The 13,848-nt window shown below is 44.6% G+C and overlaps 1 pseudogene; it reads left to right on the top strand.

Moving 5' to 3' along the window:
* Nucleotides 1–12,187: 12,187 nt before the first annotated feature.
* Nucleotides 12,188–13,518, top strand: LOC104677427 (annotated as a pseudogene).
* The last annotated feature ends 330 nt before the right edge of the window (nt 13,519–13,848 follow it).

Here is a 13,848-nt window from a genome sequence, read left to right as displayed (position 1 = left end):
GGGCACTAATCCCATCATGAGGGCCCCACAGTCAAGATTTCATCTAAACCTAATTACTTCCCAAAGGCCTCATCTTTAAATACCATCATATTGGGGGTTTGGGCTTCAATATGTGAATTTTGCAGGGACACAATTCAGTACATAGCGTGTGGAATGCTCACCAGCCTCCCACTCATAGCTCAGTCTTCCTATAAAGGGAAAACTGTACTTATCCTTCTATGGGCAGCGCCATCTTCCCAGGAGGAGGAGAACCCACTGTTTCTCTGAACTTTTGCTCTCTGAACAGTCATTTTTCATCTTCCTTGACTTTGCTCTGATCTCCTTATGGAACATACCTGTGGAGTCTTGTGTCCTGTCTTTTGGGATGCCTCTAGCCAGGGACTAGTCAAGATAAGGAATAAAAGCTTAGTTTTGCCCCTGCAGCTCTCCTTCTCACATCTCAGGGATGGGAAGAGAGTTTTCAGGTCTCATCCCCTGTTGTGGTGGGATTTGGGGAGGAAGAAATTCTAAAGAGGCAGCCATAGGCTGCAGGGAATGGAGGCTGCCCACTCACAGCCCGGTAGCACTGCTAACCACCTACTCCAATGGGTCAGGACTTTTTTGCTGAAAGCTGTGGTGATTATCAAAATATTAAACAACCAATAACAGTCAAAATGGCTGCTGACCATAAACTGTAGATGATGAGATGGGAAAGATCACGTGACCCCCTTCGCAGGTGGGAACTGGAGTGGCTTGTTTCACTCAGCCTGCTGCTGGCCACTCCACGCGGGAGCGTGTGAGAGTGAGTGTGAGAACTGGAGCAAATGAACACTGAAACTGGCTGGTCACTCCTCTCTGGCGCGATCAGGCTCTGTGCGGGCCCTGCAGCAACATCCAAGTGTATTACAACCAGTGCTCTTTCAGCTCTGCCGTCTAGGGATGGCCAAGTGCCAACCAGCTCAGTGGAGGGTCAGGGTGGTGGCCCCTGCTCTCTCAGCACCCAGGTTCTCGTCTGGTGTCCAGGAAGAATCAGATCACGTGAACTGTTTAAAAGGTGATGAATGCAGAAGCCTTTATTGAGCGGTGGGTGGCTGTCAGCAGAAAGCGGGGCTGGAAAGGGGATGGGAAGGTAATTGTTCTCTGAAACCTGGCGTCTTCTGCTGGGGCCCCTTTCCAGAACCACGCTGTCTGAGGTTAGCTGCATCTGTCTTAGTCTCTGACACTCACTTGCTTCTCTTCTCACTGCTTAGCCACTTGTATTCTCGACACTCAGCGACTTGTATTGCTCTGCCAGCTGAAGTCTTTTATGGACACAGGATAGGGGTGGGGCAGGTAAAAAGGCAACATTTTGATGAAAAACAGGGTCAGCTGTTTTCACTTAGGGTGTGGTTCAAGGCTTAAGGGTGAGATTTAGCGGAGAGCCCAGCCCTTCTGTATCATTACCACCATATGGATGTAAATAAGCTAAATATCAGCTCTGGTTGTAAGTACCAGGACTCCTATTCCAATCAGGCTAAATAAGACTCCTGCAACTCTGGAACTGAGGGTGCGTTGGGGGTGGCTATGGTTTAAGCTTGACTGGATCCTGAGGCTCCAATGCTGCTGCTATAGCTTTGTGTGGGCGTCTGTCAGTCTCTCCTCTGCCCTCCCTCTTTGGGTTGTCCTCTTCCTGCAGGCAAGCTCTCCTAATGCAATGAGGAAGATAGTTAATGAAAATCCCATGGAAACATCCTTCCAGTTTAGCAACCAGCCCCAGTGGGAAAAGGCACTTCTCTCACTCTCTGCCTACATAGAGAAGGGCTCCATTGGGTCATAATAGCTCATGCCTATTCCTAGGCGTACCTCATTGCCCTGACCTAGGCAGTCACTGTGGTCAGGGCAATGAGGTATGATTATTGACCCAATCTGGGTCAGTTGTATCTGTGTGCATGTTTGTGCTTAATTGCATCATGAGACTCATATGGAACAGGGAAGAAACAGTTCCTCAAAAGAAACTGGGAGGTGCTGGCAGGCAAACATAAGAACCATCTACTATCTACTTGTTGATAACAAGATGTTGGTAAAGAGTAGAAGAGCTCCTCTCACCACAAACTTGTGCACTGCTGTAGTTGATTCAACTCATATCTTGGCTGCTGCTTCTAAAATTGGTGGGAGGAAAATCCCAAAAGGTTGACTCATGGTGATTAGAGTAGTGAGGGAGGAAGGGACTGCCTGTGTGGTGTGGTTTTCTTTCTGTGCGTTTACAGATGAATTATTGGGTGCTCTACTTCTGCCTTTCCCTGGGGGTGTCTAGTAGACACCAGTGCAGGGCAGGGAAGGTGAGGGGGCTCAGGCCACTTCCCCAGCAGCTCTCTCTCCTGAACTGGCATCCACACACACCTCCCTGCCATGCACATGCAGCGTTTCTGTGCAGGGTGTGGAGACACAGTTCCTTGTGGTGCAATGAGAGGTTGCATTAATATGACTCAGTCTGTGTTTTAAAGGTTTATTTTTAACAGTTGTGAGTGGGTTAGGGTTAGAAGGTAGTTGATGTTTAGGTATGAGTGGGAACCTGCCTCCCATTTTCATTCACTATAATTGGATGTGGATGGGTTTTTTGAGCAGAAAGTAGGATGAAAGAGGGGGCTTAGAGAAAGGAGGAGAGGGCCCACAATGGGAGATTGCTCCAGGCAGAGCAGCTGGAGAGCAAAGAAGATTTATAGCTGGAGGTGGGCACAGCAAACAGAAAGGGAAAAGAGGAAAAGGATGTGGGCGGAGATGGATGGAGATATAGGGAGTAAGGAAGGTGCAGAGAGAGGGGCTGGTGGAGGAGTTGAAAGCCAGGAGTGATTTAGTGAAGCAGTGATATGGAAAGAAGAATTTGAGAGTTGCGGTGTTTGTGAATCAGCCATGCAGATAAATATTTTAGCCATTGTGATAGAAAATATGTATCACAATTCATGGGATGTACAAACAAAACCTAGGAGGGTAAAGATTACAGATGGATGTCCACCATCACCACTATTTTGCTAATTTGATTCTGTAGCCCCTTAAACAGTAGCTAACTCACTTTTATTGAATGCCCTTTATATGCCAAGGATAGAGCTAACCACATTACCAGCATTGTCTCATTTCATGCTCATAACAATCCTATGAACAGGTGCTATTTAAGCAACCCTATTTTATAGATGGAGAAATAGGCTTGATGGCCCAGTGTTTTAGTTTCATAGGGCTGCTGTATCAAAGTACCACAAACTGGATGGCTTGGAACAACAGAAACTTATTGTTTCTCAGTTGTGGAGGTTGGAAGTCTGAAATCAAGGTGTCAGCAGAGCCATGCTCCCTGTGAAGGTGCTAGAGAAGGATCTATTCCAGGGCTCTCTCCTAGCTTTTGGTAGTTTCTTGGTTTGTAGCAGTAACTCCAACCTTCACATGGCGTTCTCCCAGTGTATGTCTGCCTCTTCACATGGCATTCTTTCTATAAATGGATAAATTTTGCATGAGGGGCATATCCCACCCCAGGATGACTTCATTAACTAATTTTAACTGCAACGACCCTATTTCCAAATAAATTCACATTCTGAGGCACTGGGGATTAGGACTTCAACACATGAATTTGCGAGGAGGGACATAATTCAACCTGTAACACCCTGGAACCCACGGACACCTGGGGTCCTATGTTGGCAGTGCTCCTAGCCTGTTCCCACCTCCTCTGGGGCCTCTGACAAGGACAGGCATCCCCCTGCTCTGCAGCTGGCTCTGGGGCTCAGCTGTAGTGCACACACTGCAGTGACAGCCTTGGCCTGATGGGCCAGAGTCATTGCCAGGGGGCAGGTGCTCTGGCCCGGCCGCCATGGCAGCTGTGTCTTTGTCATCACTGCCATGTCTTGCTGACCCTCTGGAGAACCTCCTGCCACTCTTTGTCATTTTTTGTTTGTCCTCTGTGAAATAGACTCATAGCCTCCATCTATGTGCTGTTCCATCTACGATGCCTGTGTAATTGTTTCATAAATGCTTTTGGAAAATGATTTGTTTCCATTGCAAATGCACCATGATTCACTTTTGCCTTTCTATCTGTGGGTTTAAAATGGGCCTGCACTCCTCCTGCCAAAACTCCAGGAAGGCAAATGTAAACAGCGTACCTGCCCAGGGGTCCCACTATGTTTGAGAATAAAATTATCACCATCCTTTCTCTTCCTTAGACTGTCTTCAAAAGCTGAGGCCTGTCACAATACTTCCCGGGCTGGTTTCTGCACAGTAGCATATTTGATAGGGAACTGTGATTTGAATGATTCTGTCAGTTCCCCAGCAAAGCAAGCCTCATTCTTGTCACTCTTCATTCTTATTTGGAAGTCTATAGAGGACACACACAGTCACATTCCCCTTTACTGTATAATGTTCCAATCAGCAGCCAGCATAACAAAATCCAATTAATATGTTAGGCTGTTGTGATTCTAAAAATATTTCGCATCCCCCTGAGGGGCTAAGGAAATTGGAGGAATCAAGGTATTACTGCACACCTGTAATTTGCAGAAAAGTTCTTCAATCATTTTTGGAGGCAGTAGATCTGTTCTTGAGAAAACAAAAATAGATCAGCTCTCCAAAATGAGGCTGCCCGTGAGATTTTTCCAGTGATCCTTTATTCAGATGCCAGGCCCTGCGTGCAAGTCTAATGATCCCTTGGTTCAAATATATATGAATTATTAAGGTCAGTTAATTAACACATTTTTCTTCTGCTGAAATAATTAGATGAATAGAGCTCTTGCCCTCTTTTTGGCTTTCCTGGCAGTTGCTCAGGGCTGAATAGAGGCAGTAAACATGTTGCCAAACAGATGCTAACCAGAGAAGTAATTTTTCGGTTTCCATTTGATTTCTGAAGTGTTATCCTGCAACTGAAATAAGCTGCTACTTGGGGACGGTAAGGCAAGGCAGTGGGGAAAAAGAGAATGAGGTGAAGAATGAGCAACAGGCCTTCATGCAAATCTACCCGAGAGCATCTTATTGATACCCAATATTCATTTGTCATTCCACCTAATTTTTTAAATACTTCCTTCACAACATCTCTATGTCATTTGTACAAAAGTTATCCAAAGTGAATATTTATTACAGCTGTTTGCATGAATATTCCCAAGTCATTTCCTTTCTGTCCCTGGTGTGGCCACATTTTAAGTGGCCAGAAATTAGGATCTGGTATGTTTAAAGTGGTTTGTCTGTAATATGTGTCTCTTGATTTTTCTAGGTCAGTGGTTCCCCACACTGCCTTTGTACCAGAGTCATCTGGGGGCACATAAGAACGAACACGTTCCCAGCCTTTACCTAAGATTGATGGTCTCAGCATCTCTGGGGACTGGCCTGGATATATGAGTTTAAAACATTTCCCAGGGTAAATCTGATAGTCAGTCAGGGTGTGGGAGGTGCTGTTCTTGGTAATGAAGATGGAAATGTCAACACTCAGGAGCTCTCCTCCTCTTTGCAGACAGGTGAACTGTGATCATTCTACACCCTAGGCCTAATGGCCGGTCCAGGGAAGCCTCCTGAGTTGGTCCAGTCAAACACATGAAATGCCATTGATGGCTTGGTCTGTGGGTGTGATATGCATTACTCAGGATTGCTTGATGTTTTTGTCTCCAGGGTCTCTGCTGGAGCAAGCAGCATTTTATGAAAATTGCCTGCTGAGGAGGCAGTGTCCCATAGAAGAGAAAGATAAAGACATGGGTAACAACTTTCAGACTCCAAAAGCTCCAGTTTTTTCACCTGTGAAACAGGTTTAATCATAACAGCCCATGCAGCTGTGAGGCAAGAACAAGGTGATGTGTGTGTGAGTCCTAAGTAAGTTTTAAAGCACTGTATTCATGGAAGGATGATGAGGATGAGAGTGATACTGATTTCAGCAAAGCTCTGATAGAGATAAAGGAGTATAGTGGAGGGTTGGAGAAGAAGGGATAGAAATTTTGCTGTCCTTAAGGGTGGGGCAGGTGGCCTAGCAGCATCATGCCTGCAACACAGTCAATAAACGTTTCCTTGCTGACCACTGCCTGGCTGAAGTTCTGTGTGATTCCCCTGCTGTATCTTTCCCATATTTAGTAAAATGTAATGATCCCTTTTCCTGGTTTTAACAACATTTTGCTTTCAAAAATATCATGGATGAAAGGAAGTTCCCTCACAGTGTGATTCGCCACAGCTCCACACCTCCCAGGAATGGTCCTGCAGACAGGCCAGTGCATCGAGGCACGTGGGGTGCGCTGGTCTATAGCACTCACCTTAGGAACTTGGGAACTTCATGAGGGGCCCGACTGCATGAAAACTTGCTAGAATTTCCAAGAAAAATGCGGGAGAAAGCATTATGATTGGTGGTAGGGCTCGCAGGCAGTAAAGATTAGAACCCACAGTGAAAAGAGGGGATGAAAACAGCTCCAGTTTGAATTCTTTTTGAAATGGCAGAGTGGAGGCATGGGGGCTCTGTAGCTGGGATCCTGGGTCACATTCGTTGACAGTTGGGAGGGATAACAGAACCTAAGTGCTTTATATGCATTATCTCACCTAATTCTTACAACAGCTCTAAAGCAATATAGTATAATAAGAGGGGCACAATCCCTTATTCACAATTTGGAAACTCAAAAATCTTTGAAAGCCTCAAGCTTTTCATAATTCATTTGAATGTGAAATGAGCCTGACCTGAAATCTTTTGACAGAAAAACCTAACTAGAACTTATGTGAGACTTTTTCTAGTTTTGATTTATCCCTCTTGTGAATATGTATGTTTTGCTGCAGAAATGTTAATGAATTTGATTACAGAGGAGTGCTTCAGAGCTCGCTGGGTGCGTTACATAATACATGGTATATACAACATGTTACTGTTCTATCATCCAGAAATCTGAATTCTGAAAACACGTCTGACCTCTTCCCAGAGTTTTGGAATAGGGATTTTCATTCTGTTTCTCCACTTTCACAGAAAAAAATGAAGCTTAAATCAGTGAAGTATTAGGTTGGTGCAAAATTGTGTTTTTTTGCCATTACTTTCAATGGCAAAAATCACAGTTACTTTTGCACCAACCTAATAATTTGCCTAGGGTCACAAAGCTGCTAAGTCAGGAACCATGGTTGTGGCTCAAGTCTGTTGTGAGATATTCTGCTAAGAGTTGCTGTTTCTTCCTTGGTTTTGAATCCCTTTCCCAAAAGCTTGCTTTTTTGTCCTAGTTTGTGTGGCAGGCTCCAGGAGGAGGGATGTGTGTGTGTGCATTGTGGGAAGTGGAGTCGGGTCTTTCTGCTTAGCTACCCATACTCAGACTGCCTTGTTCTGTAAATAACTTGTTTTTCCTAAAACACAAGTCTGATCATTCCACTCACCTGCTTAAAAGCTTTTAGTGTACTATTCATAATAGCAAAGACAAGGAATTAACCTAAATGCCCATCAGTGGTAGACTGGATACAGAAAAGGTGGTACATACATACCAAGGAATACTATGAAACTATACAAAAGAGCAAGATCATGTCCTTTGCAGCAACATGGATAGAGCTGGAGACCACTATCCTTAGCAAGCCAACACAGGATCAGAAAACCAAATACCACATGTTCTTACTTATAAGTGGGAACTAAACATTGAGTACACATGGACATAAGGGAACAACAGATACCAGGGCCTATTTGAGGGTGGAGGATGGGAAGAGGGTGAGGATCGAAAAACTGCCTGTTGGGTACTATGCTTATTACCTGGGTGACAAAATAATCTGCACACCAAAACCCTGTGGCACGCAATTTATACAACAAACTTGCACATGTATGGACTCTAGAGCTGTGTCATGGGGTAAAACCTTTCTTCTTGCTGCCCCCTAGGTGTGTGTAACCTGGGCAAGTCTCCTTTCTGCCTTAGTGTTTTATTTTTTATTTTATGTTTTCTGAGATGGAGTCTCACTCTGTTGCCCAGACTGGAGTGCAGTGGCACAATCTCGGCTCATTGCAACCTCTGCCTCCCGGGTTCAAGAGATTCTCCTGCCTCAGCCTCCACAGTAGCTGGGACTACAGGCACCTGCCACCACACCTGGCTGATTTTTGTATTTTTAGTAGAGATGGGGTTTCACCATGTTGGCCAAGCTGGTCTCAAACTCCTGGCCTCAGGTGATCCACCCGCCTCAGTTTCCCAAAGTGCTGGGATTACAGGTGTGAGCCACCACACCCAGCCTGCCTTAGTGTTTTATAATGTAGGGCTGATAGAGTCATCCACTTCCTAGTGTTGTAATGAGGCATGAATGAGTTAATGCAATGTAAAATGGTTAGAACAATGTAAGCAGTAGGCACTCAAATGACACTATTGTTTTCATGGTTTCTCTGGCCTTGTTTGCTGCCCTGACTCCTTCCTGTCCCCATCTGACCATGCGCTTTTACCATTGCTTCCAGAACAAGGAAGACTGAAGCAGCCTGCTCCCCCTGTTGCGTGCTTTTTCCTTTCCTTTGCCCTATTGTCTGCCTGTCCAACACCTGTTTATCTTGGACAACTCAGTTCAAGAGCCATCTTCTCCTTAAAGACTTCTCCAGTTTGGCTGGGCGTGGTGGCTCATGCCTGTAATCCCAGCACTTTGGGAGGCCGAGGTGGGCGGATCACGAGGTCAGGAGATTCAGACCATCCTGGCTAACACGGTGAAACCCCGTCTCTACTAAAAATGCAAAAAAATTAGCCGGGCGTGGTGGCAGGCGCCTGTAGTCCCAGCTACTTGGGAGGCTGAGGCAGGAGAATGGCATGAACCCGGGAGGCGGAGCTTGCAGTGAGCTGAGATTGCGTCACTGCACTCCAGCCTGGGCTACTGAGCGAGACTCCATCTCAAAAAAAAAAAAAAAAAAAAAAAGACTTCCCCAGTTTGCTTTCCTCCTTCCTGTCCTTCAGGTCTCCACGATGCCACATTTGTATTTCTGTCACGACCACCAACAGTATTTTAAAGTCCTTATTGGTGTCCTGATCTGTTTCTTTGCCTGAATTTTAAGCCCCTTGAGAACAATTCCCCTATATGTTTGTATCTCCAGTCTCTGGCAGAGAGTCTGACACAAGCCATATAATCAATGTGTGTGGGTAAATGCTATAAAGAGAACTCGTTCCAACTTGGGTAGGAATTTCTGCTATGGATGCTATTTACAAGCAACAGAACCCACTCTTGCTAATTTGAGCTGAAAAGGAACATATTAAAAGATAGCTCACAGAATTTCCAAGAAGCCACAGAATGGGGCTTTGGATGTTTTATAGCCAGGAATAAGATGCAAGTCACATCAGTGGGTTGTTCTGGTGGCGGCCCTCCTGCCATGCTGAGCCAGGACAGGAATTTGCCTTGCTGACGTTGAGCCTGGGGCACTACCTCCAGACTGTTGCTGCTGCTCCCGCTGAAAGCAGAATGTCTCTGTGGCCACCCTCTGCCATCCTCACCGGCATGCTATCACATAGTGCCTGAGTGGTGCCTTAATTGTATTGCTTTCTCCCAAATCGAAATCTCCCATGGATGCACCTGACTGGTGGAGCCTAGGTCAAAGGCTTCTACATAGACTGCAAGGGAGACTAGCAAGGGGAAGGCATCTAGTTTAAGAAAGCATGGATTCATAAAGTGGGAGTGCCCAAGTGCAGAAAAGGGGGTTTCAAAGATGCTGAATGGCCAGAATATGTGGTGAGAATGACAATGGCAGTGAGAATTGACACCAGCAGCAGCAGTGGTGGTAAAGGGGTGATGGCTGGACCAGGCTGTTATGTGGTGAGAGGAGCGGATTTCAAGGGCAACAGGAGGGGATCTTCAATGGGGTTGGAGCATGAGATACCTAAGACTCTGTAGAAAAATAAGGGAGACATTTGAGCTTAAAGTTCCAGACTACTGATTTTCTTTCTTTCTTTTCTTTTCCTGTTTTTCTTTTTTTTTTTTTTAAGATGGAGTCTTGCTCTGTTGCCCAGACTGGAGTGCAGTGGCACAATCTTGGTTCACTGCAACCTCTGTCTCCTGGATTGAGGCAATTCTCCTGCCTCAGCCTCCCAAGTAGCTGGGATTGCAGGCACCCACCACCACGCCCAGCTAATTTTTGTATTTTGGGTAGAGATGGGGTTTTACCATGTTGGCAGGCTGGTCTCAAACTCCTGACCTCAGGTGATCTGCCCACCTCAGCCTCCTAAAGTGCTGGGATTACAGCCGTGAGTCACCACACCCAACCGACCACTGATTTTCTTAGCTGAGTTTTTCATTGCCCTTCCCTAATCTTCTCCATCAAGACTGATGTCCTCTGGAAAAACAAGGATCACACTCACATATCACAATTGCTTTCTTCTAAAAAATGCTGGCTATGAGGGATTCATTGGTAACAAAAGCGAGGAACTCTTCATAATCTAAACCAGTGCTGTTCAACGAATGTTCTAGATATGTACTGCTGATGTGGTAACTGTGAGCTACACGTGGCTATCAAGCACTTGAAATGTGGATAGTGTGATTGAGAAACTGTTAACATTTTTTTAGGCAATTTAAATGTAAACAGCCACATATAGTCAGGGGCTAACTTATTAGATAGTGCAGGTGTAGATAATTTGATCTGTTTAGGAAGGCAAAAGGGATCACTATATTTGTAAAATTTAAAAACGTATTTGAAGCTGGTCATGGTGGCTCACATCTATAATCCCAGCACTTTGGGAGGCTGAGACCAGTGGATCACTAGAGGTCAGGAGTTTGAGACCAGCCTGGGCAACATGGTGAAATCCCGTCCCTACTAAAAAATACAAAAATTAACTGGGTATGGTGATTTGCACCTCTAATTCCAACTACTGGAGAGGCTGAGGCATGAGAATCACTTGAACCCAGGAGGCAGAGGTTGCAGTTAGCTGAGATTACACCCCCGCACTCCAGCCTGGGTGACAGAGCAAGGCTCCATCTCAAAAACAACAACAACAAAATAAAACATATTTTAAAATATATCATAGACTGGCACATAACCAAGTGTAGTTTGTTGGCAAAAAGCCACTTTTTAATGGATAGAAATATTTTGGGGCATGATGATTTAGCAACAAATATATAAAAGGTGAGATAGTAAATTTAATTCTTTTTTTTGTTTGTTTTTTAGATGGAGTCTTGCTTTTTTGCCCAGGCTTGAGTGCAGTGGTGCAATCTTGGCTCTCTACAACCTCTGCCTCCTGGGTTCAAGCGATCTTCCCACTTCAGCCTCCCAAGTAGCTGGGACTGCAGGTGTGGGCCACCACACCCAGCTAATTTTTGTGTCTTTAGTAGAGATGGGGGTTTCATCATGTTGGCCAGGCTGGTTCCAAACTCCTCCTGACCTCAGGTGACCCACCCAACTCAGCCTCCCAAAGTGCTAGGATTATAGGTGTGAGCCACTGTGCCCAGCTGTGAACTTAATTCTTAATAGTGATTCTGCACTTTAAAGTTTGTTAAACTAAAGATCTTAAAACTGGGGTTTGCAGTAACAATATTTTCCAACTAGGACATTTTGGAAAGTGCTTATTTGTCAACAAAATAAAAATGGCCAAATGTTTGGGACTGTGGTCTTTGAATCACACATCAGAGTCACTGTGGAAGGTCATTATAATACAGATTTCAGGGTCTCACTTTTAGAGCTTCTGATTCTGTAAGTCTATGGGGAGCTGAGGATGAACATTCCTCACAAGTTCTCAGGTGATGCTCATACCGCTGGTTTGGGGATCGCATTCCAAGAACCCCTGACTTAAAGAAATGCTCTTTTAAAATTTAACTTTTTCCTTTAAGGATATCTCAGAATCTTTCATCGTTAAGTATTGCTCTGGTCCTCTGAAACTCCCAGAGGGAGCGGTATATGAGAGATATCCCATATAATTTGATCATAAAACCCTTTCCCTTAGGGTAAACCAAGGACCATAATTGGAGAGACACAATTCTATGAAATTCAACTGAATTCAACATAAAGCTTAGTTTCCTCATTCTTCCACTTCCTCAGTCCAGCCACAAAACTAGGGTTCCATGGGCTCAGTTCTAGGCTGCTTTCTGTTTTCCATCTACCCTCTCCTCATAGGGAGCTCATTTGGGGCCATGACTTTAAATGCTGATGATGCTCCATTTGACATCTCCTACAGTCTCTCCTCTGAACCCCACATAGTGCATCCATTGCATACTTAGCATTTTCATCTCAAACTGAATGAGTCCTGAACTGAACTCTTGTTAATAATTCCTCCGACCCACTCTGATTCCTCTCCCGGTTTTCCCTACTCAGGAAATGGCATCACCACCCACCATCTGGGTTGTCATCAAATCCATCAGCAATAGTTGTTATTTCTGCAAAAAAAAAAAAAAGAAAAAAGAAAAAAGTGTATAAGAATGTATGTGTTGGGCGTGATTCTGTTCTGCGGGGCTGTTCCCTGGAGCAGTAGTCATTTATCTCTGTTTGCCTTCTCTCTCACCTAAGTACATGCCACCACTCCATGGAGGATTCGATGAACAGGGATATGAGTCCCTTGAGGCCCCAGAACTATCTTTTCAGTTGTGAACCAAAGGCCAACAAAGATGATCACTTTAACGTGAATGATGATGAAAATGAGCTACAGTTATCTTTAAGAACCATCAGTTTAGGGGCTGGTGCAAAGTATGAATTGCACATTGTTGAAGCAGAAGCAATGAATTACAAAGGTAGTCCAATTAAAGTAACACTGGCAACTTTGAAAATGTCTGTACAGGCAACAGTTTCCCTTGGGGGCTTTGAAATACCACTACCTGTGGTCTTACAATTGAAGTGTGGTTTAGGGCCAGTGCATATTAGTGGACAGCACTTAGTAGCTGTGGAGGAAGACGCAGAGTCAAAAGATGAGGAGGAGGAGGATGTGAAACTCTTAAGTATATCTGGAAAGTGATCTGCTCCTGCAGGTGGTAGCAGGGTTTCATGGGAAAAAGTAAAACCTGCTGTGAAGACGATGATGATCATTAGGAAGATGATGAGGAAACTGAAGAAAAATCTCCAGTGAAAAAATCTATTTAAGATATACCAGCCAAAAATGCACAAAAATGAAACTAGAATGGAAAAAGACTTAAAACCACCAACACTCAGATCAAAAGGTCAAGACCGGGCACCATGGCTCACGCCTGTAATCCCAGCACTTTGGGAGGCCGAGGCAGATGGATCATGAGGTCAGGAGATCGAGACCATCCTGGCTAACATGGTGAAACCCCGTCTCTATTAAAAAATACAAAAAATTAGCTGGGTGTGGTGGCAGGCGCCTGTAGTCCCAGCTACTCGGGAGGCTGAGGCAGGAGAGTGGTGTGAACCCGGGAGGCGGAGCTTGCAGTGAGCTGAGATTGCGCCATTGCACTCCAGCCTGGGCGACAGAGTGAGACTCCATCTCAAAAAACAAAACAAAACAAAAAAACAGGAATAAAAAAACTCCTGAAACACCAAAAGGACCTAGTCCTGTAGAAGACATTAAAGCAAAAATGCAAGCAAGTATAGAACGAGGCAGTTCTCTTCCTAAAGTGGAAGCTAAGCTCATCAGTTATGTGAAGAATTGCTTCCAGGTAACTAACCAGGAGGCTATTCAAGATCTCTGGCAGTGGAGGAAGTCACTTTAAGAAAAGAGTTTAAACAATTTGTTAAAAAACTTTCATCTCATTTCATTTCTGTAACAGTTGATATCTGGTTGTCCTCTCTGTAATGCAGAGTGAGAGCTTTCCCTACTGTGTTTAATAAATGTTTTCCAGGTTCCATTGCCAAGAATGTGTTGTCCAAAATGCCTTTTTGGTTTTTAAAGATGGAACTCCACCCTTTGGTTTTAAGTATGTATGGAATGTTGCGATATGACATAATGGTAGCAGGGGTCAGACATGGAAGTGATGGGGAGACAAAAATATATATGTGAAGTAAACTCAGTATTTTAATAAAGTAAGAAAAGAGTGTATGTG

The sequence above is a fragment of the Rhinopithecus roxellana genome, chromosome 6 (genome assembly GCF_007565055.1).
Source record: "Rhinopithecus roxellana isolate Shanxi Qingling chromosome 6, ASM756505v1, whole genome shotgun sequence".
In the NCBI taxonomy this organism is placed as follows: domain Eukaryota; kingdom Metazoa; phylum Chordata; class Mammalia; order Primates; family Cercopithecidae; genus Rhinopithecus; species Rhinopithecus roxellana.
Note: the sequence above shows the minus strand (reverse complement) of the source record. Positions and strands in the feature narration are given on the sequence as shown.